Here is a 27,223-nt window from a genome sequence, read left to right on the forward strand (position 1 = left end):
TGATAATAGAAGGACAGAATATAAAGAAATAGAGTTATTTTATCCCTTTTTATGTTTGCTATGTTATAGTTCTGCATTTTCTTGGGGTGTGATGAAACAGACATGGGGAGGTCAGCAAACCAGATTCTGTTTAGGTTTCTGCTAGTTCTCCTCTCGCAGTGTCCACATCTCCCAGTGTCTGTGACTCAAATGTGTGCTCCCAAGGGGACCAACAAAATGTGAAAATGTTGGACATTTTACTCACAGGATACCCTATTGGTGACATTCACAAATGGACAGGATCTTGAACAGGAAAATTAGTTGTATCCTTCAGACTTGGAAGGGCACTATCAAAAGCAAACTAACTGCTTCATGCATACCATATGTTACAACTCACCACCAACAAACCCGGCATAGGAAAATACCATAGTTGAGAGCAAGGCTCTCTGTAGGCTGAGTTTAAAACAGCACTTGTAAAAATATGAGGGTGACAATAAAAAGAGGCATTTTCCTTACACTGACATATGTGAAACAACTGTGGAATTTTATTCCACTTAAAGGGCAAGCACAATATAATAATACATTAAAATACATGCAATAAAATGAAAGTTCATAACACTTGGCAAAACAAAATTGCAAGAAATGTGATCAACAGATGATTCTAAAAAAATGATTGAGTTGACAATAAAAGTGGTAATAGGGGCTGTTAAAATTTGGGTGAATTACTGCCCTTGTTCCAGGCTGGCAAAGTGCAGAACAACCAGATAATAAATTCCCAAGGGAAAAGGATATGCATTCTCTATGGTTGGTGTCAAGCAGAACACAAACATAGATATTAATGAACAAGTTACTTACCTTTGGTAGCATCGTATCTAGTAGCGACTAGATCTAGTTGCAGATTCCTTACCTTTGAATTCTACCAAGGTATCAGAATGGATCTGGAAGGAAGATTTTTCATGGGTAGTACACCTGAGTGGTGGTAGGTGGTGTTGATCGGCTCCGCGTCAGTCTTCGGCAGCATCCGCGCCTGAAGTGACATTGTGGTACCTATGTAGGTGCCACCCAGATGCGCCAACCTCTGTTTGTTTTGACAACTTTCCACGGCAGGAGGGGTGAGCCATGAAGAACACTGACCACTGGTGTGTCAAAACTAGGGCCCTGAAAGGGGTCATCTGTAGAAATCCGTTCGCAGCTTGAGGAGGATGGGTGGGTTGGTAAGTAATCTGCAGCTAGATATAGTCTGTACCAGATAAGGCGTTCCCAATGGTAAATAACTTGTTCCTCTAATAGAGACTTTTAGCTGCAGATCCTTATCTTTAAAGAGATACCTAAGCAATACCATCCCGGAGGTGGGTCTGCAAACCAATTTAAACAAAGAAGGTCTGGCAGGAATGAACGGGCAAAGTGCCCATCTCTAAGGACCTGACCGCCCAAGCAATAATGTTTTGTAAACATGTGCAGAGATACCCAAATTGCTGCCTGGCAGATGTCCAGGAACAGAACTCTGCGTGCTAACCCAGTGGTTCCAGCTTTAGCTCAGGTGAAATGAGCTTGCAAACCTTCAGCAAGTTGCTTCTAGGTCAGTGCATAACAGATCTTGATGCAGGGTACAACCCAATGAGAGATGGTTAGCTTCTGTTACCCTCGACCTTTCTTCGCACCCACGTACCCCACGAAGAGTTGGTCATCTACCTGGAACTCTTGGGTACGGTCAATGCAGAACGCCAACGCTCTTTTTGGGTCCAGACAGTGGAGTCCTTCCTCTTTCTTAGAAGGATGTCGGGGTGCGTATGAGAGAGGGAGGGTGATAGATTGGCCTACATGAAAAGGTGTGACAACTTCTGGTAAAAAATTAGGTCCTTGTGCAAAGCACCAATTTGTCAGGATATATAGAGAGGTAAGGTGGCTTAGATGGCAAGGACTGCAGCTCACTCACTTGGCGGGCAGATGTAATTGCCACCGCGAGGGCTGTTTTCAGAGTTAGAAGTCTCAGAGGACAATTGTGGAGACGCTTGAAAGGAGCACACATCAAAAATGTTAGAACCAAATTGAGTTCCCATTGAGGCGTAATGAATGGAGAAGGAGGAAAGATATGAGTAAGACCTAGGCACACACACTGCAGTGTATTTTTGCTCAGCTCTATACAAGAGATGTGCAGGCCCGGAGTCCTGAAGGCCAGATAAGACTGGCATAGGGAAATGGATGCCACACTTAGCGAAAGGCAGTGGCCTTACTGCTGCTCTGTGGTGAAATCAGTATCTCTAAATAATAGACACCGGCTGATCCATTTTGAATATACCAATAGAGTGGATTAAACACCAGCTAGGCTGTTCCGCTATGGGTTGCGAGACAGCTCTACTTGCACCCGTTGCAGTCGGACGATGCATGATTTGTTCATGTGGCATGGTTTTGCCCCGGTACACAGAGGTTCTGGCTAGTGATACAACCTGAACCAGAGGAGATAATAGGTGAGCGCATTGAGTTGATTTCTTTGCCCCGATTGTCAGGAAACAGCTGGTAGCCACAGGCTTACTGCTGAGGAGATGCAGGATGGGACTACGGTAGGCACGGGGATCACCCCAACATTAGAGGAATGTCACATGGACATGACATACTGCGACACACAATCTGATACTTACTGAGAATTATTACTAATGTGCAGCCATACAAAAGACATTTGGAGACCTTATCAAGCGTTTTTGTCTCGCATTAGGGCAGACAGTATCCAGTGAGGGGGAGAGTGAATACAGAGCTAGTTGACAGCTGAGAGTGCCAGAGAACCATAATGGTGATAAGAAGTGTGAAATGTAGGAAGGTGGGATGACTCTGGGAGGAGTCACAGCAGCAACGTTGCGGTTACCTCTGTCAGATTATCCCACATCTGGACATGGGATATGTAAGGAAATGCCTCCTTGGCATGGTTACCCTCTAACTTTCTGCCTTTGCTGATGCTAAGTTATGATTTGAAAGTGTGCTGAGACCCTGTTAATCAGGCCCCAGCACCAGTGTTCTTTCCCAAAACTGTACCTTTGTCTCCACAACTGGCACAACCCTGGCACTCAGCAAAGTCCCTTGTAACTGGTACCCGTGGTACCAAGGGCCCTGATGCCAGGGAAGGTCTCTAAGGGCTGCAGCATGTCTTATGCCACCCTGGGGACCCCTCATTCAGCACATGCACACTGCCTCACAGCTTGCATGTGCTGGTGGGGAGAAAATGACTAAGTCGACATGGCACTCCCCTCAGAGTGCCATGCCAACCTCACACTGCCTGTGGCATAGGTAAGTCACCCCTCTCGCAGGTCTTACAGCCCTAAGGCAGGGTGCACTATACCACAGTTGAGGGCATATGCGCATGAGCACTATGACCCTACAGTGTCTAAGCAAAACCTTAGACATTGTAAGTGCAGGGTAGCCATAAGAGTATATGGCCTGGAAGTTTGTCAAACACGAACTCCACAGTTCCATAATGGCTACACTGAAAACTGGGAAGTTTGGTATCAAACTTCTCAGCACAATAAATGCACATTGATGCCAGTGTGCAATTTATTGTAACATACACCCAGAGGGCATCTTAGATATGCCCTCTGAATACCTACCCGACTTCTAGTGTAGGCTAACCAGTTTCTGCCAGCCTGCCACACACCAGACATGTTGCTGGCCACATGGGGAGAGTGCCTTGGTCACTCTGTGGCCAGGAACAAAGCCTGTACTGGGTGGCGGTGCTTCTCACCTCCCCCTGCAGGAACTATAACACCTGGCGGTGAGCCTCAAAGGCCCACCCCTTATGTTACAGCGCCCCAGGGCATCCCAGCTAGTGTAGATGGCCGCCCCTCCGGCCACTGCCCTCCACTTTTGGCGGCAAGGCTGGAGGAGATAATGAGAAAAACAAGGAGGAGTCACCCACCAGTCAGGACAGCCCCTAAGGTGTCCTGAGCTGAGGAGACCTCTGCCTTGAGAAATCATCCATCTTGAGTTTGGAGGATTCCCCCAATAGGATTAGGGATGTGCCCCTCTCCCCACAGGGAGGAGGCACAAAGCCATTGGCAACTGCCCTCCCAGACCTAAACACACCCCTAAATTCAGTATTTAGGGGCACCCCAGAACCCAGGAAATCAGATTCCTGCAACCTGAAGAAAGAAGATGGACTTCTGACCTACAAGCCTGCAGAGAAGGAGGAAGACGACAACTGCTTTGGCCCCAGCCCTACCGGCCTGCCTCCAACTTTGAAAACCTGCTCCAGCAACGCATCCGACAAGGACCAGCGACCTCTGAAGTCTCAGAGGACTGCCCTGGACTACAGGGCCAAGAAACTCCTGTGAACAGCGGCCCTGTTCAAAACCAGCTACTTCTTTGCAACAAAGAAGCAACTTCCAAAGACTTCAAATTTCCCGCCGGAAGCATGGGACTCTACACTCTGCACCAGATGCCCCCAGCTCGACCTGCAGAAAACCAACACCTCAGGGAGGACTCCCCGGCGACTGCGAGCCCGTGAGTAACCAGAGACTAACCCCCATGAGCCCCCACAGCGACGCCTGCGAGAGAATGCAGAGGCTCCCCCTGACCGCGACTGCCTGTAACAAGGGACCCGACGCCTGGAACCAACACTGCACCCGCATCCCCCAGGACCTGAAGGAACCGAACTTTGACACAGGAGTGACCCCCAGGTGGCCCTCTGCCTAGCCCAGGTGGTGGCTGTCCCAAGAATCTCCCCATGTGCCTGCCTGCACCGCTAGAGTGACCCCCTGGTCCCTCCATTGAAACCTATAGAAAACCCATTGCCTGCTTTGCACACTGCACCCGGACGCCCCTGTGCCACTTAGGGTGTGTTTTGTGTGCCTACTTGTGTCCCCCCAGTGCTCTACAAACCCCCTGGTCTGCCCCCCGAGGACGCAGGTACTTACCTGCTGGCAGACTGGAACCGGGGCACCCCTGTTCTCCAAAGGCGCCTATGTGTTTTGGGCACCTCTTTGACCTCTGCACCTGACCGGCCCTGAGCTGCTGGCGTGGTAACTTTGGGGTTGCCTTGAACCCCCAACGGTGGGCTGCCTATGCCCCAGAACTGAGACTTGTAAGTGTTTTACTTACCTCCTAATCTAACCTTTACTTACCTCCCCCAGGAACTGTTGATTTTTGCACTTTGTCCACACAACTGCCATTTTTACAAAGACTGTACATTATATTGTTTTCATTCAAAGTTCCTAAAGTATCTAAGTGAAGTACCTTACATTTAAAGTGTTTACTGTAAATCTGGAACCTGTGGTTCTTAAAATAAACTAAGAAAATATATTTTTCAATACAAAAACCTACTGGTCTGGAATAAGCTTTTGAGTGTGTGTTCTTCCTTTATTGCCTGTGTGTGTACAACAAATGCTTAACACTACCCTCTGATAAGCCAACTGTTTGACCACACTACCATAAAATAGACCATTAGAATTATCTAATTTTCCCACTATCTCTACCTCTAAGGGGAACCCTTGGACTCTGTGCACACTATTTCTCACTTTGGAATAGTATATACAGAGCCAACTTCCTACATTGGTGGATCATTGGTGGGGTCTAAGACTTTGCATTTGCTGGACTAATCAGCCAATACCTGATCACACGACTAAATTCCAAAAATTGTCATTAGAAACTGATTTTTGCAATTTGAGCTATTTTTCTAAATTTGCAAAAGTCCTGCTAGGGCCTTGCATAAGTCCCTGTTAGCATTTCTTCTAGAGTTTAAAAGTTTTTTAAAGTTTGGATTAAGTTCTAGAAATAGTTTTAGATTCATAAAAGGTATCCCAACTTTTAGAAAAATAATGTCTAGCACAGAAGAGATGGTGGTGGAACTCAACCTCACCCCTTACCTGCATCTAAGGATGTCAGAGTTAAGGACTCTCTGTAAGATAAAAAATATAAAAACTGGATGAAACCCTACCAAAGTACAGCTCCAGGAGCTTTTGGCAGAGTTTGCAAGAGACCACCCCTCTGAAGATAACCTTACAGAGGGGGAAACTAGTGACCTGGGGAAAAGCCAGATGCCCTCAGCCAGACCATCGAAAACAGCCTGAGAGAGTACAGTCCAGGCCTCCTCCTGGAACCTGTGTCAGCACTTGCACAATTGTGTCCCACAGGTTGTGTGAATAACGGCCCAAAAGGCATGCGGTGTTCACAGACCACAATGCCAGCCTGGCGGAAGAAAAGTTCATCTTCCCAAATTAATCCAGCCTCTTGGATTCTAAGTGGGAAGTTGAGGCTCTGGTCACCAGGAACACTGGGTCCCCAGGAGCAGGTGCCAGGAGCCCCTGTGCTGGGTTTGGACCAGGTACCCAAAAAGACATCTGTGAGGGCATCCTTCAACGGGAATAAGGGTTCCGATGTGGAAACTCCTGGCTGTAGCACCTCCGTCAAGAGGTGGGTCTTGCCTGCCAATGAGGGTAGTTGAAGGTCTAGGACCTCTGCCGCCCTCTGCACCACCATTGCATAGGAAGCAGTTGGAAGGGGGAGAAAGCATACCAGAAGTATCCAGTCCATTGGCTTCGTCCAGATCCTCAAGCCAGTACATTTCTTCCTTGTTAGGCTGGTACGCTAAAGGGTCCAGCAACCCCTCCCAGTCCTCTTTGAGGCTTAGCCCAAGGAAACAAGGCTGAGGATCTGATATAGGAGCCAAAGCTCCTGCCGGCGTCGGGCCCCGCCCATCCTGTTCCATGTCTGAGTTGGGATGACAATGGGTATAGCGCCGTTGGTGGGCGCTGGGAGCACCGACATCGAGACAGACACTGGGGAAGGTCAAAATGGTACAGCCGCCGCTGGTCTGGAACCAGGACTGAATTCTTGGGAGCCCATTGGCACAGGGGCTGAAGCCACAAGGGTGGAACCCAACGGGCCCCTTCTGATTCTGTGGGGCCTAAAGGTGCACTGACAGGGATCGGACTGCCCAAAAATGAGGCGCAGGGCCTCATAGAACTCTAAGTTGGGCAGGGGTCGCTCTGGCTCCAGGAAAGTAAGGGAGGCGTGGAGCAGGCCTAAGCGCAGGTTCCGAGGAACAAGGCTTAGAATACAGGACGCTCCCTTGTTGCATCGGCAAGAAGAAGAGACCATGTGACTTGAAGTGGGAGTTCGGACTCTGCAACTGGTCCCAGGACCTTCCCTTAGATCAGGATCCAGTCCAGCACAGAGTCGCGTGCCGGGCCACCCTCAGCTTTAGGGACTGCTCCCTCAAAGCCTCCAGATCCATGGCCCGACAATTGGAGCATGACTCTGCATTGTAGTCGCACTCCAAACACCACAAACAGACGAGGTGCAGATCTGCAACTGACATTGATCGATGACAGGGCTCTGCAGGGCTTAAAACCCATCTTCCTGGATCAAAAATAGTTGACAAAAAGCTGAAAAACCTAAGTCAAAGAACAACTGAGGGGTAGCTCTCCTCCGGATCAGCGCAATTTGTGGTACAGAAAGAAAAGAACTGACAGCATGCCTGGGTGGTACCTATATGTATCACAGCGTCACTTTCGGCGTGGACAACAAACACGGAGCCAATCGATGCCACCTACCGCCGCTCAGGGGTACTGCTCAAGAAAGATCTTCTGGATCCAGTTTGACGCCTGGGGAAAATTCAAAGGTAAGGAATCTGCAGCTAGAAGCCTCCATCAGATTATTGTTTTCTGTGATTAACTAAAATGGTGCAGATGAATAACAAATGAGGTAAAGACTCCTGGCCCACAAACATGACAAACAGTTTTTAACACTAACATACTCCAAAAGCCTCTGTCATCCTTAAAAAAGTATGAGAGCGATACAGTAAATACTAGTACCAAATATTCTGGGGCATTTTAATAGTTAAATATCTTTGTGGGTCAGGGAGGAATAAGCAAGTACAATCATGTACCCAAATTTTGTTCAAAGGTACAGGCTTTGATTGGAACTATGAGCCTGGGTTTTTTTTTTTTTTTTTTTACTTTACGCGAAAAACCTTTAAAGGAGATAGTCTGGCATGACCATGTCAGATCCAACTTATAGTGATGAAGTATGTTTGTTCAAGGCTTGTTCAAAACAAAGAAAGCCTACATTTTATATTCTTTTTAGGTGCTACCTACAGTAAGGAGTGGACACACAGAAACACTGAGATTGGTTTCACGTAAACTGAAAAAATAAACAAGCTGTCTCATTACGAAATTTAACTATCACACTTGAACTAAATTCAAGTTGTATAATTTCATGTGGGTAACTCGATCCACCCCTAAACATTTTCCTAAAATAAGATGCCTTAAGATCTTCCAGTTTGGCACTTGTTTTACCATTGTTTATAACAGAACAAAAACTAAGCACAAGTGCAATCTTGGCATTAAAAACCACAGAGTAGGAATCTGTATGGTATACTGAAAAAACATTTAATACCAATATCAGCTTTATTTCTGTTTTTTTTAAACAAGGCAAGCTGTAGATTCCAAAACAAATTAGAGGACATGGGGACGTCTAAATAAACATACATTTGAGTGGTCTCTAGGCTCTACTTTCAACAGTCCAAGTAAACCTCTTGGATGAGATACCAAATGTCAATTTTAGTTTGAGTTATTTTCATCCTAAGGCCAGATAGATTCATGTTGCTTATGTATAAAGAATAAGTTACTTACCTTTGGTAACAATGTATCTGGTAGAGACATATTCTAGTTGCAGATTCCTTACCTTAGAATTTCCCCAGGCATCAGACTGGATCCGGAGATTTTCCTTCGCACAGGACCCTTGCGTCAGTCAACTCCATGCCCTTACTTGGTGTCGGGGTCATACATAGGCACCGCCTTGGCGACGTCAGTTTCTTTTCACAACTTTCCACGCCAAAGCGCGAAGCCATGAAGAACACTGAACATGTTACACCAGAGTAAGGCACTGAAAAGGGAACCCCTGTCCCTAGAAATCAATTTGCAACCGGGGAGGATGGGTGGGTCGGTAAGGAATCTGCAACTAGAATATGTCTCTACCAGATAAATAATTTCCGATGCTAAGTAACTTGTTCATCTGATAAAGACTTCTAGTTGAAGATTCATTACCTTAGAATAGATACCCAAGGAATACCATCCTACATGGGCATCTCTGCACCCGTTCACAAGACATTACTGCCTGGACAGTCACGTCAGCAGATATAGCTACTTTGGTTGTATGGTCCTGCAGGACTTTCTAGAATGACATCCGAGGATGGTATTCCTTGGGTATCTATTCTAAGGTAAGGAATCTTCAACTAGAAGTCTTTATCAGATGAACAAGTTACTTAGCATCGGAAATTATTTATCTGGTAGAGACATATTCTAGTTGCAGATTCCTTACCGACCCACCAATCCTCCCCGGTTGCAAATTGATTTCTAGGGACAGGGGTTCCCTTTTCAGTGCCGTACCTTTGTCTCCACAATTAGCACAGCCCTGGCACACAGATAAGTCCCTTGTAAATGGTACCCCTGGTACCAAGGGCCCTGTGACCAGGGAAGGTCTCTAAGGGCTGCAGCATGTATTATGCCACTCTGAGGACCCCTCACTCAGCACATGCACACTGCCTTGCAGCTTGTGTGTGCTGATGGGGAGAAAAAGACTAAGTCGACATTGCAATCCCCTCAGGGTTCCATGCTCGCAACCCACTGCCTGTGGCATAGGTAAGTCACCCTTTAGCAGGCCTTACAGCCCTAAGGCAGGGTGCACTATACCACAGGTGAGGACATAGATGCATGAGCACTATGACCCTACAGTCAATTCTTAGACATTGTAAGTGCAGGTAAAGAGTATATGGTATGAGAGTTTGTCAAACATGAACTTCACAGTTCCATAATGACTACACTGAATACTGGGAAGTTTGGTATCATACTTCTCAGCACAATAAATCCACATTGATGCCAGTGTGGGATTTATTGAGAAATGCACACAGTGAGCATCTTAGAGATGCCCCATGCATACCGGCCCAACTACTAGTGCTAGGCTGACCAGTTTCTGCCAGCCTGCCACATCCAGATGCTTTCTGGCTACATGGGATGAATGCCGTTGTGCACTCTGTGACCAGGAACAAAGCCTCTCCTGGGTGGAGAGGAACTGAAACACCTGGCGGTGAGCCTCAAAGGCTCAAGCCTAGTGTTACAGCACCCCAGAGCACTCCAGCTAGTGGAGACGCCTGACCCCCGGACACAGCCCCCACATTTGGCGGCAAGTCCGGAGGAGATGATGAGAAAAACAAGGAGTCACCCTCCAGCCAGGACAGCCCCTAAGGTGTCCTGAGTTGAGGTGACCCCCTGCCTTAGAAAATCCTCCATCTTGCTTTGGAGGATTTCCCCCAATAGGATTAGGGATGTGCCTCCCTCCCTACAGGGAGGAGGCACAAGGAGGGTGTAGCCACCCTCAGGAACAGTAGCCATTGGCACTGCTAGCAGACTGGAACCGGAGCACCCGTAGTCTCCATATGCATCTATGTTATTTGGGCCCTGCTTTGACCTCTGCACCTGACCGGCCCTGTGATGCTGGTGTTGGGTGTTTGGGGTTGACTTGAACCCCCAACGGTGGGCTGTCTACGCCCCGGAGACTGAACTTGTAAGTGCTTTACTTACCTGCTAAACTAACTTGTACTTACCTCCCCCAGGAACTGTTGATTTTTGCACTGTGTCCACTTTTAAAATAACTTATTTCCATTTTTGCTAAAACTGTGTAACTTAATGTTTTACTTCAAAGTTCCACATTTACCTATGCCAAGTAACTTACAAATTATGTACTTACTTGAATTCTGAATATTGTGGTTCTAAAATAAATTATGAAAATTATATTTTACTATATAAAACCTATTGGCCTGGAGTTAAGTCTTTGAGAGCGTGTTCTCATTTATTGAGGGTGTGTGTACAACAAAAGCTTAACACTACCCTCTGATAAACCTACTGCTCGACCACACTATCACAAATAGAGCATTAGTGTTATCTATTATTGCCACTATCAACCTCTAAGGGTAACCCTGGGACTCTGTGCACACTAGCTCTCACTTTGAGATAGTACATACAGAGCCAACTTCCTACACCACTGCTTCTGCAGTTCTTGGCTGGTCTGAAGATTTTTAGATGCCGTCTTCATGTATTCCGGATCTTAAGCCCAATACATAATCTACAATGTCTTGTTTTGGAGGCTTGAGAGGCTGATCCCAGCCTTCTTTTACAAGGGCAAGAAGACCCCTAACAAGGTGTCCAAACAAAAGTTCAAAGGGGCTGTATCCCACTCCCTTTTTAGGAACCTCCCTGTGCGCAAAGAGGAGGCAAGGCAATAGGAGATCCCACCTCCTTCTGAGTTTTTCTGAGTGTCCCATTTTCATGCCTCTGTGGGTTTTGTTGAATCTCTTAACCAACCCATTTGCTTGTGGATGGTAAGGAGTGATGAATTCGTAAGTGATACCACACTGCTTCCACGTGGCGTTAAGGTATGCAGACATGTAGTTTGCATCTCTGTCTGATACCACCTCTTTAGGAAAGCCCACTCTGGAGAAGATTCAGAAGAGAGCCTTAACCACAGGAGGGGCTGTAGTGGTCTTAACAAGAATTGCTTTTGGGTACCTGGCGGCATGGTCCACCACCAATATAAATCTGTTACCAGAGGTTGTTGGAGGGTCCAAGGGGCCAACAATATCCAGCCAAGTCCTCTCCAAGGGTACCCCAACCACTGGTAGTGGAATTAAGGGGACCTTTGCAGTGCCACCTGTCTGGCCACTGGCGTGACAGGTTACACAAGAGCGATAAAAACTACTTTGTGTCTTCAGACATATGGGGCCAGTGAAAGTGAGTCTTGCTTTGCCCCAGATAGCCTGCAAGGGGTATCTCATGGGTTAAAGTTAACAGAAACTTCCTAAATTTAAATCTCCTGGCGGCACTAGGTTTAGGGTCCTTTGCTTCTGAATAAAGAAGGCTGTTGCCCCAGTAGACCCAATGAATACCACTGACATCTCCTGTTTCCTTTGCTGTAGATGCTGCCTTGAACTTTCCAGTTTTGGGGTAGTAGTTGCTGTTTCAAACTGAGTTAAGCCCTGGTGGGCCCCCCTTGTACCCAAGCTCAGCTGTATCAGTAGTGGAATCCTCACTAGACGTTTGAGCAGGGGGGTAACTTTTTACCCTGCCTTCTTTTCTTTTTAGGAGCCTCCTGGGCCATTGTTCCTGGCTCCAGTGCTCCCTTTGCTTTTTGGCCTGTGCTCTGGTCAGGGCAAAGATATGCCTAGGGGTGCCCAGCATTGCTGCATGGGCCTCCAACTCCACTTCAGCCCAAGCTGAAGTCTCCAAGCCATTAACTAGCAGACACTAGACAGGTAGTTCAGGACACTATAACTTTCTTTGGGCCAGTCACCACCCTCCCCAGCTAAAGTTAACAACTGCCATGGGGTGGCATTGAATGTTGTTGTGAGCATCAGTCACTTGGTACGTGTGACCAAATAGGTGTTGTTCAGGTGGCACCCGTTTTTCAGTCACAATGGTGACACTGGCACCTGTGTCCCTATAGGCCTCAGCCTCAAAAACATTGATTAGGGGATGCTGCCTGTACTTATCCATAGTAAGAGGACAAGCAGCTAGGGTGTCAAGGTTAATGCCACCCTCAGAGGCCAACACAGCCTCAGTGGTCTCCCTGACTAGCCCAGAGCCCGCTACAGTCCCCAAGGTGAGCTCAGCTACACTTCTGAACGGACTACTATTGCCTCTATTGTTGCTATGGCTAGGGGCACTGGGGGAAAGAAATGGAGGTAGTAGTGGTAGGAGGCTTGGTGCTCTTTTTAGGACAGGTGCTGTCACCTGCCCTATGGCCTTTTTGTCTACATATGTAGCACCAAGGTTTCTTGTGGGCAGAAGAAGAGGACTTAGACCCACCCCAAGAGGAGTTTTATGGCTCTTTTCCTTTGTTTTTGTTCCCACCCTTGTCCTGGTTCTTACCTGAATCCTTCTTCTTGTGGTCACCCTCTGAGGGAGCTTTCCTACCAACCCTGGTGAGGACCCATTTGTCTGCCTTGTTTCCCAATTCTTGGGGAGAGTTCAGATCAGAGTCCACTAGGTATTGATGCAGCTGATCAGAAATGCAATTGTTAAGATTGTGTTCTCTTAGAATTAGATTATACAAGCCTTGATAGTCACTTACTTCGCTTCCATGCAACCAGCTTTCCAGAGCCATAACAGAGCAGTCCATAAAATGTATCCAATCTTGGAAGGACTCCTTTTTAGTCTCCCTGAACTTACTTCTATACTTTTCTGTGGTTAGCCGAAACCCATCTAAGAGTGCATTTTTAAGTGCTTGGTAATCATCTGCATCATCCTCTCTGACAGCGAGGAGTTTGTTTCTGCTTTTGCCAGAGAAGGAGAGCCACAAGATTGCTGCCCGCTGTCTCTGATGGGTGCTCTGTACTTTACAGGCCCTCTCTAAAGCAGTGAACCACTTGTGGATGTCATCTGCCCCCTTGTGAGGCGGGACTACCTTATTCAGGTTCCTAGTCATAGGAGTCCTCCCTGACCTTGATGTCCCTCAAGTAACTTTTGCTGCCACAAGCCCCAAATCCTGTCTCTCTGTCTCCACTGCCAAAGCCTCCCTAGCTAGGGCTAACTGCTTCTGCAGTCTCAGTGCGGCCTCCTCCAACCTCAACTTTCTGAGTTAACTGCCCACAGAATCTTCCCCTGAGTTGGAATGATGGGTCCCATCAGACACTGGTGAGTCACGGGTGTTGACAGATGAGGAGGACCTATCCCTCCTCCTGTGGACCCTCTGTACCAACCCTCTAGGGGTAAAAGTGGGCCTACTTGAGTGAGTCCCCTTTTCACTACCTGCAATGCTCCTAATAGGGCTGTGGTGTACCCCAGATTCCTCCTGACCGTCCTCAGTGTAGTGTAAGTCTACCCTCTCTAAGATTGGAGGGGCAGTCTCTACTTCTTCCTTCCCATGGCTACCTGAGTTTTCCTGCTCAGCCTGGAGCAGTAGTCCCCGAAGTAGACTCTTGTAGGGATTCTTCCGTCTTCACCTTCCTGGAAGCACACATCTTCCTCAACTCCTGAAAAGTACAGCTCCCATACTGAGAGTCTGATACCTGAGTTGTGTTTTCCACTGAAGACATGTTTGTTAGAGTAGTGTGGGTGCACCTACCTACTCTAAGTGATTAAACTACCTAAAGGTTAGGAGAAAGGGCTAAGCCAGACCCCCAACTTACCCAAACTAGGAGACTAGTGATCCTAATTACTAAGTGCAGTGTGTCCTAAAAGGCTAGTAGTGGACTATCCTGTGTAAATCTATTGGTGACAAAGTGGTAAGGCAATTGCAAGTGTCTTATCCCACCGTTGCCCCAATGTAAGAAGCTAGCTTGCTGTGCGGTGGACACCTATAGTGTTGGCACCTCATACCAGGTCCAGCCAACCCCTATTAGTGAAGTGTAGGCAGTGTCTAGGAAGCCAGGGCTCTCTAGAGGTAGCTGTGGGCAAGCAGTCAAGACTTATCTAGGAGACATCCAAAGCTTATGCAATACCACAATAGTCACACAGTAACTTATCACACAAGAAAGAACCACACAGTGTTACAAAAATAAAGGTACTTTATTACAGTAACACTAAACTAGAATACACTTTTAGAGAGTCCCCCAAATGGAGGTAAGTACACACTATATATATATATACACTCCAAAGTTTTGCCGTATTGTCGCCCTCAAATGCGGCTAGCTCATGGGAGGGGGGTGAACCCCAAATACTTCCACACGAAACACGATGCCTGCTATTCATCAGTGCTGGAAAAGTAGACAACGTCCCATAGCTTCAATTACTTGGCAAGTGTTCTTTTTATTCCAAATGGCAGAAACAACTCAACACGTTTCGGAGCTTCTGCTCCTTGTTCACGAGTTTAGAAAATCAAATATATAGAAACACACAAATACACACAATAGCAACCAGAAATTAGCATAGAAACAACAAGCATTGGCAAGAAATGTAGAAAATTGTGACAACCCCAGGGGAGAGCCAAACCATATACTAAGAAAATGGAATGCAAAGTGAAGTCCCCCACCCAAGGAAATGGAGTTGTTGGAGGGGAGCTAGAAGAACTAGGAACCCCAATAGGTGAGTACCTGAGTGACCCCCAGCAAGCAGGAAAGCAGAGGTAAGTGCCTGGTCTTCCCAAGGACTAATAAGATGACTTAGAACAATGATTGCGCAAGAACAGGACTATAAAGAAACCAAAGGTGGATTCTGGTAGAAGAGAAACTGCAAAAGAAGGGGACGGAGTCTAGTCGACGATGAAGTTTCCAGTGGGGGCAGGAGCCACTACCCACCCTCCTGTAGGTAAAGATCCAGATCGATCGGGGAAGAAGACCAGCTGTGGAGCCCAGGAGCTGAAGAGGAGTCCTTGGGGTGGTGCAGATGGTGTCCCACGTCGGCCGTCGGGTCACAGATGGTCAGTGGTGCTGGAGAACCACCAACAAGCCTTTGCAAACGCAAGAGGAGCAAAAGAGGTGCTGCAAGGCTGAAGAGGACCAGCAAGGTCCAGGGGGCTTGACCCTTGGAGGGGAGTCCAAGCTGATCCTCAGCAGTCGAGAGAGCCAACAGAAGCAGTCACAGCCCCCACAGGCAACCCACTGGCAGCAGGCACAGTAAGTCACAGTGAGGTCCAGTCACCACACCTGAAGGAGACCCACGTCACTGGAGCAGCAAAATGCTTGGCAGGATCCCCACACCGCCAAAGCTAACCTCCACCGAGGAATGAAGGCCATAGCCGACTGGATGAAGGACAGCAGACTGAAGCTGAACTCCGACAAGACGGAGGTCCTCATTCTCGGACCCACCCCATCAGCCTGGGACGACTCTTGGTGGCCCACGTCACTAGGCACAGCCCCGGAACCCACGGACCACGCACGCAACCTGGGGGTCATCCTCGACTCCACTCTCTCCATGACCAGGCAAGTCAACGCCGTCTCCGCGTCCTGCTTCAACACCCTCCGTATGCTCCGCAGGATCTTCAAATGGATCCCCCTTGACACGAGAAAAAACCGTTACCCAGGCCCTCATCACCAACAGACTCGACTACAGGAACGCCCTCTACTCAGGAATTACAAACAAGCTCCTGAGACGACTCCAAAGCATCCAGAACGCCTCGGCCCGACTCATCCTCGATGTCCCCCGCCGCAGCCACATCACACTCCACCTGAGAGGCCTGCACTGGCTCCCCGTCAACAAAAGGATCACCTTCAAGCTCCTGATCCACGCACACAAAGCACTGCACAACACCGGACCCACCTACCTTAACAACCGACTCAGCTTCTACACCCCCACACGAAGCCTCCGATCAGCCAACCTCACCCTCGCCACAGTCCCCCGCATCCGAAAAACCACCGCCGGCGGCAGATCCTTCTCCTACCTAGCTGCCAAGACCTGGAACACTCTCCCCACCATCCTACGACAGACCCAGGACCTGCTGGCCTTCAGAAGACTCCTCAAGACCTGGCTCTTCGACCAGTAGCACCCCCTCTCCCCAGCGCCTTGAGACCCTCGCGGGTATGTAGCACGCTTTACAAATGCAGTGATTGATTGATTGATTGATGGAGTGCTGTGGGCCAGAGCTACTCGGAGCCTGAAGATCCCTTGGAGCAGGAGACAACAAGTTTTGGTAGCTGCAAGAGTCGCAGTGCACAGGGGTACTGTCCTGGAAGAAAAGGCAAGGGCTCACTGTCTCCCAAGTTGGACAGCTGGCAGCGAGGACTAAGGGGACCACTCTAGACCACCACCTGTGATGCAGGAGCCACACGATTCCAGTGGAGAGCAGATCCACGGGTAAAAAGGCTTCCCCCCACTTACGAAGTCCAGTGTAAGTGAACTGGAGTTTGCAGGGGCACCTCTGCTCATGCAGGGGAGTCTTCACACAAAGGGACATACCCCCAGCCCTCTGGGCTAGTAGAGCCTACCATAGGGGTGACCAACAGTGACCTGTGGTGAAAGGGTGTATGCACCCTTTCACGCAGGCTGCAATGGCCTACAGACACATTTTGCCTGGGCTCCCATGGGTAGCACAATACACAAGTTGTTTATTGAAGAAACCCTAAATCCCACTGATGCTGGTACATGATTTATCCCGTAATCCAGTCCAAAAATATAAATCAGCCCACAAATGTAATTTGCATTTTTGTCTGGTTCTCTGTAGCAATATTAAATAGATTTCATTCAGTGAGGATACTGAATTGTGTGTGATGTGTTGTGATAAAAATTATCAAAAGTATAATGCGTAATATTACCTGAAGTTTGTTGTGAATGAATGGTATAAGGTGTATGTGGGAAAGTGGCATTTTGTTGCAGTACACCCCAATTTTTGCCTGGTTTCTGGATTCAATTCGGACTTGAGTGCACTGGGATCATGCTAACCAAGTTCCCAGTGGCAGTGTTCTTTCCCTAAAACATTGAAACAGTAATTGATATACATTTAGCTACCGCTATAAGTCCATAGTAAAAGGTTCTTAAGTACCCTGGGCATGGTATACTATGGGTAGGCCCCTGAGGGCAGCAGCACTGATTGTGTCACCCTCTAAGGCCATGCATCCAGATGCACCCAGCACTGCCATTGCAGACTGGCTGTCCTGGAGCAAACCTAAAACACAAACTCATGGTACACTGCCTGTGTGCCTTGTTCACCATACACTGCATACACTATGGATAAGAAACCCCTCTGGCAGACCTTACAGTCCTAAGGCAAGGTGCACCATATTATATGTGGGGGCATAGCTGCATGAGCAATATGCCCCCACTGTGTCCTTGCCAAACCTGGGACATAGTGAGTGAACAGAGCAGCCATTTTAATACATGTGCTGGACACTGGTCAACACGAGCTTCACAGCTACATAATGGCCACTCTGAACCCTGGGTTGTTTGGTATCAAACAACTCAGAATGATAAATCCAAAATGGTACCAGTATTGTATTTATCCTTAAATGTACCCAGTGGTCATCTTAGAGGTGCCCCCGCCAAAGCTAACTACCCTGGCATGGTTGCTGACTGGTTCTATCCAGCCTGCCACGTCCAGACACCCAATCTACAGACCCTGGGGGAGAGTCCTGACTCTCTGGTTCATAAAACAATGTCCTTCCTGGGTGGAGTAGCTAACACCCACTCCCTCAGGAATGTGCACTGTCCTGGCGGTGAGGTCAAACAGCTTACCGCCTTTGAAACCCGCCCCCCAGGCCTGCTGCTAACAGCAGATGGTGAGCTCCTTTGCAAACCCCACTTTTGGTGGCAGCAAAGGTGGGACACCACACAAAGGCTAGGAGGAGTGGCCCCACTTGGCATGCACCACCGTTTAGGTGTTGCCTGCGAGGTGGACACTCCATTTCATTTTCCTCCATCTTAGATGGCAGGAAAATAGACAGTCAGGAATAGGGAAGTGACCCTTCCCACAGGAAGTGGTCACTATAGTGGGTGTAGCCACCAAAAGATAAATGTTCCATTGGAAAATACCAGGTACACCCTAAAACACCCACTAAATTCAGTATTTAGTGGGTATCCCTAGACCAAGAAATCAAATTAGAAGGACACAAAGAAGACCAGCGCAAAGAAGATCCAAGGCACAACAACTGTGTACCTGCTGCACAAAGAAAAGGTGCCAAACCCTGCCTGCTGCACCCAGGACCCAACAATCGCCGCTGAGGGGCTGCTGGACAACTGGACCGACCTCAAGAGACACAGAGGACCTCTAGCCTTCCCCAATCGCCCAAGAACTCCCTCCAGAGTGGAGGTACCACTCTGCAACAAAGAATAAACCAGTAACCCAGTGAGGGTCACTTCACTGACCGGCTGCTAACTCTCAAACTGGAAATTGCAGCCAGACACGACGAAACACCAACAACCACAAGGACAAACCCTGTAAGTGTGCTAAGTTTGGTGGCACTGTGCCTTCCAGTGGCCGAACCATACCTATACCCTAGGTACTGGTCAGCTGACGTCAGACACCAAGAAAACCTATCCACCCAGGACTGAAAAAGGACCAGGAGGAAGCCCCAGTCGAAGAACTTCAGAAACACCTTGTACCTCCCGCCAGAGTGCCCCCGTTGTACTGTAAGCAGCCCTTAAAGTGACTTACTTCCAAGGGCATCTTTACGCGTAGCTCCTGGCTCACCAATTTATTCTGCAGCCGGCCGCCCAGTGCCCTGCAATGAAGAACCTGCTGTGCTCTAAGGGTCCCTCACCCCTTGCGACCTCAACATTCCAAGGGGACCCCAAGTAACCACCTCTAAACTAACCTGCATAGAACTTTTCCAAGTGGTCTCCCGCAGTGACCTTGCACCAGCTCCAGAGGATTCTCCCCGCTGCTGCTGCCGGAACCGGGAGATGCCCAAACTTCTCCAGCTGGCACAGTGTGCCCACCGACAACCTGGACCAACCTGCAAAAGGAGAACTTGGTAAAGCAACTGTGTGATTTTATATGTATTTTTAAAGATGACTTTCCATTGATTCCTATGGTGCGTAATTATGCACAAAAAAACTAATTTTATTAAACTTCAAAAATCCATATCTCCAAAAGTACTTAAAAAATTGTAATAATCTTGATCTTAAAATTTGTATACAAATCTGAAGTATTTTTTGTAAATTGATCTTGAATTATTGCTTCAAATATGTAGTTGCATGATTGATACAATGAGTACAACAAATGCTTTGCACTTCTCCAAGACCGGCCTAAGTGCTCGACCAAGGTACCTTAAAAATTAGAGCATCTGGCCCTTAATGCTCTAATTTTTAATCTAGCAGTGGGATTTGCAAGAGCTATCTTGGATCTTCTGCCTAGTTTAATGTTTAAGTACATTTTAGGTCTATCTTCCTCGCCATCTGTTGATTTTGCAACTCATATTAAGGTCTGGCTATGGCTTAGGAAGGGGCTGGGTTGACTTCAGTGACTTCAGCTAACCTGGCGCAGGTTACGGGGGCAAGAGCGCACATGAGTTCTGAAGAGGGAAAAGGTCAGTGGACACTCCTAATCTGGAGGACCTGCCTTCATGATAATTATTTTATTTAATGTCTTTGTTTAATTTCTTTAATTTGGTTTAATTTGTTTTGTTGCCTTTATTTAATTTCAAATAAATCAATAACATATGTTTAGAGCTTGCATATATTCAAATAATTGAATAAACTGAAATTAAAATAATGTTTTCTTTTTTTAAAGTATTAGGGATGACAGATTTGGAATACGATGCTTTCTTTTATCAATGTATTAGGGATAACATTAGATTTAGAATTTGATTAAGGGGTAGAGTGAGAATCAATTCACTACAATATAAGTAGATTTAATTCATTTAATCACAATAAATTATTTACATCATTAGGGTTAAAATGATTACAATTTGTATTCAATATTTATTAAAATGGATTAAAACAGTGGTTCCCACACTCTTCAGAACTACGACAAATTGCCACAACCCTCTAAATTCTAATAGACATGAGGCAGGCGATTTTTGACATGTAATTAAAGCATCGTATGGCAACGCACTGTCATTTTTTTAAATCAGTTTTTAATAGATTTTCTTATAGTACAAACCACAATATGATCATAACGATATAGAAATATAGTCAACAGCAATGTATATGTTCCCAGAGGGTCCAGACATTTTTTAGCAACAGCATTTGTTGCAGGAGGCGGCATTGGTTCAGTTTTTACATAATCAACAAACAGTAATTAACAAGTAAGTAACTGGCAGTTCATAACAGGTTTATATAAAAGCAGTTCAGCACTGGTTTACAGCCCCTCCAAGCAATCAAGTCTAAGCATGCAGTGGGTAGGAAAGCGTAGTCTACTCACCAGAGAGAGGGAGTTTCAGACAGGATGCACCTGTCAAGACTTCAGAGGGCAAGTTTTAAGGTAGGGCGCGATGGGGGACATAATGGGGAGAGAAGGGAATATCAAACTTCTTTCTCACCACCATACCGTATGATAATCGGTCACAGATCCCCGTCCAGCGTGGCTTCTCTATGTTCCTCAGAGAGCAGCTGTAACTCATACAGAAGCGTGTTCCACTCCAGTGCAATAGGAGTTCTGCGCAAGCCTCTAACCTCTTTAAGGAGGGCTACTGACTCACCCTTGCCCCACTTCAGTGTTGCTGCAAACTAGTAAGATAAGTCGGACAGGTGAGTATCCTTCCACGTCATGCCGATGGCTCTTAAGGCTATAAGTAGGGCCAGATCTGTAAATCGATGGGAGGCACTTCCCGCTTTATTAAGTTTAAATAAAGCCAGTAGACCGGTTTCCATGATGCATACGTTCCCTCTCCCTGTGACAGTTGTCAGGGCATCCGTGACCACCTTCCATAACAATTGCCCTTCTGGGCAGGTCCAGCAAGTGTGCCATGGGAGCGTCCTGTGAGTCGCTTCTATGATAATTTGATGTACTGCCATATTTTCTATGCAGACGGGCAGGTGTAAGGTACACGCTGTGTAAAATGTTGAGTTGGATATACTGGAATTTCGCATTGCATGATACTTTATTTGGGTACAGAAGGGTCTTGCCCTCTCTTTCTGCACTAGGGCACAACCGATGTCACGTTCCCATTGTTGCCTGATGGAATGTAGTAATGAGTCATCGCACGCATGAACCATTAGATTAAGCGCCGTCCGTTACCATTACGTGGACAGAATGAACTAGGGGATGTGTGTCAGGCTATATGTCCATAATCTGCCAATTGCTTTGAAGTTCAGCCAGCAGAGTTCAACAAGCTAAAAAGTGGCCCAAGGACAGATTATAATCCACACTAAACTGCTTGAATGACACAAGGGCAGCATTTTGGAACAGTGGACCTAGCGTGTCAACTCCTTCTGTCTCCCAGAGCTCTAGCCCTTCCCTCTTGAGGAGTTCCCTTACAGGGTATATAGAACTAATGCAGATATCTGTTGAGTACAGCGTTAGTGTCACGGACAGCTGGAGGCTCCTGGGGTAGATGGTATACGTGATGGTCAGGAGTGTATTGGTTTGTAGGGGGAGTTTTCCCATTCGTAGCAACAGCTCATGGATCATACGGTTGGACATGGGAAGATCCAGCTCTGTCAAGTGCTGTTCCACCAGCTACCGGAGCGGCCATTGCAGCTGTGCTGCCCAATAATAATGCTCAAAGTTAGGAGCTCCCAGACCCCTCTTGTCAACAGGTAGTTGGAGCTTCAGAAGGGCAACATTGCAACACCCCTTGTTTCAAATAAAGTTCCTAGCATATCATGTAATGTGTGGAAGGTGGAGTTTAGTACGTGAACCAGTGAATTGTGCAAGTATTTAAGTAGCTGGGGGGAGGGGGCCTTACTATTTTAGACAGTGAGACCTGACCCTGCACTGTAAATGGGAGGGTGCGCCAGAATGTAAGTTGCAGTTCTAGGGAGGCAATGGCCCGGGGTGAGATTACCATCTATTAAGTCCCAGGGATCATGAAATATTCGAATACCAAGATAACGAAATGTGTGAGGATCTTATCTCACTAGGTGGGGTCCCACCGTTAGATGGTGTGGCAGGCAATGTGTGGCAGTGCACTGCCACAGGGTGTTTACACAGAATAGCGGAACCAAAAAGACCGTGAGACTAAATATTGTGTCAAGATTATCGAGGACCAAAATATTGTGAAGGCAAGTGTCTATGGGTAAAAAACGTTTTACTATATATAATAACATATATGCAGCTTAACAATATTACAATTATTTATAAATATGTTTCAAACCCAAGATCTTCGTAGTCAGGTAAGTAGACTTTTAATCATAAATACTTTGTAGTTTCAGAAATCAACAATTTTCAGAGTTTTTCTCAATGTTATCTTATGGAGGAAAATAATGTTCAGCATACACAGGGTTAACGATGACTTACAAATCCAATCTCAGAGAGTTAAGGTTAAGTACTGGGCATTGATTAGAACCACACCAACAGGTCACATCGAGTGGCACAGGGGCAGCCGGATGCAGAGGTGCAGTAAGATGTTGAGTGCCCAATGGTTTCTGATGGGAGTTTGGTCCTCATGAACGCAGGCTGCAGGCTCTGGCTAGGAAGCCATCAGGGACAACAAGCAGGTAGCTAGTAGACTTAAGATGCTCGGGGACGCAGTTACATATTTGGTCCTCTTCTCCTGTACCCAGGGGCGAAAGATGCAGGGGTGTCTTTAGGTATCAGGTTTTCACGTCCGGAGCACTCATGGTCAGGGGGCCCTGTGGTTGAGGCTGCAGGTGTTGTTGGGGAGTCCGGCAGGGGTGGACCCAGGGTGGACTTGAACTCTTAGGAGCCGGGAGACATTGTTGGCACAAGCGACCCACCTCAGCTGGGGTCAGGGGTGACAGGTGCAGTGGCTGCTGGAGATGTCAGATTTTCTCTCTCCACAAGCCTGTGGGAGAGGGGATGGGCGTGCAGAGGCTGCAGGTGTCTCAGGAAAGTCCAGATGGGTGAGACCATACTGGACTCGGTTCTCTGGGCACCTGGGGAACCACATTGGCACTGTTGGTTGTCTTCATCTCTGTCATAGACACTGGATGCAGTGGTCACTTCTGCTGTCGGGTTCCTAGGGGTTTCAGCAGCTGCAGAGTCCTTTCTTTGGAGTTTCATGTTGCAGGGTGTAGGAAAGTACCCTCTTTACTTGGCATGGTTACTCCCATTTTCTGCCTGTTGCCAGTGTGTTTGACTGTGTTCACTGGGATCCTGCTAACCAGGACCCCAGTGATTATGCTCTCTCCCTTCTAACTTGGTTACTTACACCCCACATTTGGCAAACTGGTGCCCCCATGTAAGCCCCTAGTATATGGTACCCAGGGCATTGGGATACCAGGGGATCCCCAAGGGGTGCAGCATGTATTATGCCACCTATGGGGAGCCCCTACAAAGTGTATCTGCAGGTCTGCCATTGCAGCCTGAGTGAAAGGGTGCATGCACCCTTTTCACTACAGGTCACTGCACCAGGTCACTGTAAGTCACCCCTATGGCAGGCCCTCCTAACCCAGAGGGCAGGGTGCAAGTACCTGTGTGTGTGGGCACCCCTACACAAGCAGAGGTGCCCCCACAAACTCCAGTTCCATTTTCCTTGACTTCGTGAGTGCAGGGATGCCATTTTATGTGTGTACTGGACATAGATCCAGCTACATAATGGTAACTCCGAGCCTAGGCATGTTTGGTACGAAACATCTCGGAATCATACCCCAAATACTGTTGCCCCCAGGGTGCATCGAAGTATGATTCCATGCACTCTGGGGGCTCCTTAGAGGAACCCCAGCATTGCTTCTACCAGCCTTCTGGGGTTTTCCGAACAGCCCAAGCTGCTGCCACCCTCAGACTGGTTTCTGCCATCCTGTTGTTTGAACAGCTCAAGCCCAGGAAGGCAGACAAAAGGATTTCCTATGGAAGAGGAGGGTAACACCATGTTCCTCTGGAAATAGGTGTTACATGGCTTGGGAGTGGTAGCCTCCCCAAGCCACTGATATGCTTTAAAGGGCACATTTGGTGCCCTCTGTGCATAAGCCAGTCTACATCAGTTCAGGAGCCTCCAGTCTCTGCCCTGGTGTGAAACTGGACAATGGAAAGGGGACTGACCACTCCCCTCTCCATCACCACCCCAGGGGTGGTGGCCAGAGATCCTCCAGAGGGTCCCTGGGTTCTGCCATCTTGAATCCAAGGTTGGCAGGAACCTCTGGGAGCATCTGAGTGGCCAGGTTAGGCAGGTGATGTCATAGCCCTGTCCTGATAGGTGCTTACCTAGTTAGCGGACCAATCCCCCTTTAAGGGCTATTTAGGGTCTCTCTATTGGGTGGGTCCTCAGATTCAGCTGGTAAGATTCCAGCAGGACTCCTCTGCAACCTATACTTCAACTTCTAGCTACTGGAACTGTGACTGGGCCCTCCAGAAACCAACAATCTGCATCCACGACGAAGACTCTGCTATGAACATTGTTTCCACGTCCCTTACAGCTTCTGCAACATTTCCCCAGCTGTTCATCCTCTGAGGGTGGCAAGTCTTCAGTCTGCTCGAGAAGGAAGAAGGAATCTCACTTGGAGTGAAGGAGTCACTCCTCCGAATCCGCAGGCACCATCTGCAACAACCAGCTGCGTGGATCTCCTCTCATCCTGAGTTGCGTGGATCCTGCATCACGGGTTGTGTTTCAGAGTAGTCCTCTTGGTCCTCTCTGCCAGCTGTCCAACTTTGGTGGAAGTAAGCCTTTGCCTTCCCAAGCAGGACAGTACCCCCGTGCACCATGTCTCTTGCAGCTACCAAGGCTTGTTGGCATCTCTTCCAAGGGATCTTCAGGCTCTGTGTAGCATCAGCCCCCAGCACTCCTTCCTGCAACGCACAGCCCTCTGCGTGCTTCTCCTGCGGCATGGGACCCTTCTCCAGTTTTGCTGCCTGGGTTCCTCTGTGACTACTGGTTCCTTGTCCAGTGGGTCTCCTGTAGGGGCTGCCTCTTCTTCTGTGGACTATCTTCCTTGCTGAGGGTCCCCCTAGGACTCCTCCCATGGGTTGAGTGCTTCTGGACCTTGCTGGTCCCCAGCAGCTCCACTTTTGCTTCACTACAACTCCTGCCTTTGCCAAGGCTTGTTGGTGGCTCTTCCAGGACACTGACCGACTGCAATCATCCATTCAGCGTGGGACATCGACTGCATCCTCCAGGAACTCTTCACCTGTTCCATGGCTGCTTTCCTGACCATCTTCGTCCTACCGTTGACCAACTCCTGCATCCACAGCTGGGAGAGTAGTAGCTCCTACTCCTCCTGGACTCTTCTGTGATTTCTGGACTTGGTCCCTTTCTTCCACAGGTCTCCCTCTTCAGGAATCCACCGCTGATTTCTTGCAGTCTTGTCTGGGTGTTGCATTTTCTTCCTTTTGGGTTGTTTGGGGAAAAACAGTAACTTACTCCTTTTTTCCTGGTTTCTAGGGGGCACTGTGGTACTTACCTTTGGGGTTTCCTAATACCCCCAGCTACCCTCTACGCATTCCCTTTACCTAAGTGGGGGTCCTGCATTCGCATTACATTCGTGTTAGTATATGGTTTGTGCTCCCCCTAGTGTCACTATTGTCTATTTGCATTTGCACTGTTTTCTATCACTTTTTATGGCTATTTCCGTTTACTAGTGTACATATTCAGTGTGTTAACCTACCTCTTATTGGAGGGTTGCCTATCTAGTGTTTTGGTACTGTTTTACTTTAATAAAGCCCCTTTATTTTTGTAACACTGAGTGTTTTCTTTCATGTGTGTAAGTGCTGTGTGACTACATTGGTATTGCATGAGCTCCTCGATAAGCCTTGGCTGCTCATCCACAGCTACCTCTAGAGAGCCTGGCTTCTAGACACTGCCTACTTTACACTAATAGGGGATATCTGGCCCTCGTATAAGGTGTAAGTACCTTAGGTACCCACCACACAACAGGCCAGCTTCCTACACAGGGCAATTCCGCTGCCCACAGGAGACTTGAGTCTTAATTGAAGGCTTCTTGTGCAGGATCCTTCGAGGTCAGCAGGTATGCCGGAGAGGCTGGTTCCAGGTCAGCTGCTTCTTCTTTTCTGTTTCTGTGGGTGCAACTCTTCTTTGTCCAGGTCTTTTTAGGTTATCGAAATCTGAGTTCTAGGGCTCAGGGGTGCCACCTAAATACTCAATTTAGAGCAGTAGCCAATGGGCTGACCAACTTTAGGATGACTACACCCTTTCTATGACCACTTCTGCTGGGAAGTGGGCATAACCCTAACCCCAGTAGCCTAATTTCTTCTAAACAAGATAGAGGAATTTAAAAAGTAGTGTCCACTTTAGCTCGTCTACATTACGGGTGGGGCTGGCATGAAGTGGGCACACCTCCTAATCTGGCTAATTTTCCTGCCTGTGTTGTCACCAAAAGTGGGGTCAGGAGATGGGGGGAGGGAGGAGTGTTCTGGGGTTCGTCATCCAGAGAGACTTGGGTCGCATTACAATGGTGGCTAGGCCTTTGAAGCTCCCCGCCCTGAAATACCCATCCTGCCTGGGTGATAAACCCCGCGCAGGCTTTTGTCTCTGGCCCTCAAGAGTGCTGGCTCTCACCTTGGACGGCCAGAAGCACGTCTATGGTGGCTGAACTGGTCAGGACCAGTCAGTCAACCAACTAGTAGCTGGTAGGTTTTTAGGGGGCACCCCTAAGGTGCCCTCTGGGTGAAATTATTAATAAATCCCTCACTAGCATCAATGTTGTTTTATTAACCTGAGATGTTTGATACCAAACATCCCTGTATTCAGAGAAGCCTTCATGTAGCTGGGAAATTCGCAGAGACCAGCACATGCATTTAAATCCCTGGTCACTTATGT

General features: G+C 47.8%; 1 protein-coding gene across 1 annotated transcript in view; it reads right to left on the reverse strand.

Annotated features, from left to right (window-relative positions):
• The window catches only part of VPS13A (vacuolar protein sorting 13 homolog A), a 1,844,906-nt gene that overhangs the window by 147,524 nt on the left and 1,670,159 nt on the right, over window positions 1-27,223 (reverse strand). The gene's annotated exons all lie outside the window — the stretch shown is intronic.

Source organism: Pleurodeles waltl, chromosome 1_1, assembly GCF_031143425.1.
Source record: "Pleurodeles waltl isolate 20211129_DDA chromosome 1_1, aPleWal1.hap1.20221129, whole genome shotgun sequence".
Taxonomy (NCBI): domain Eukaryota; kingdom Metazoa; phylum Chordata; class Amphibia; order Caudata; family Salamandridae; genus Pleurodeles; species Pleurodeles waltl.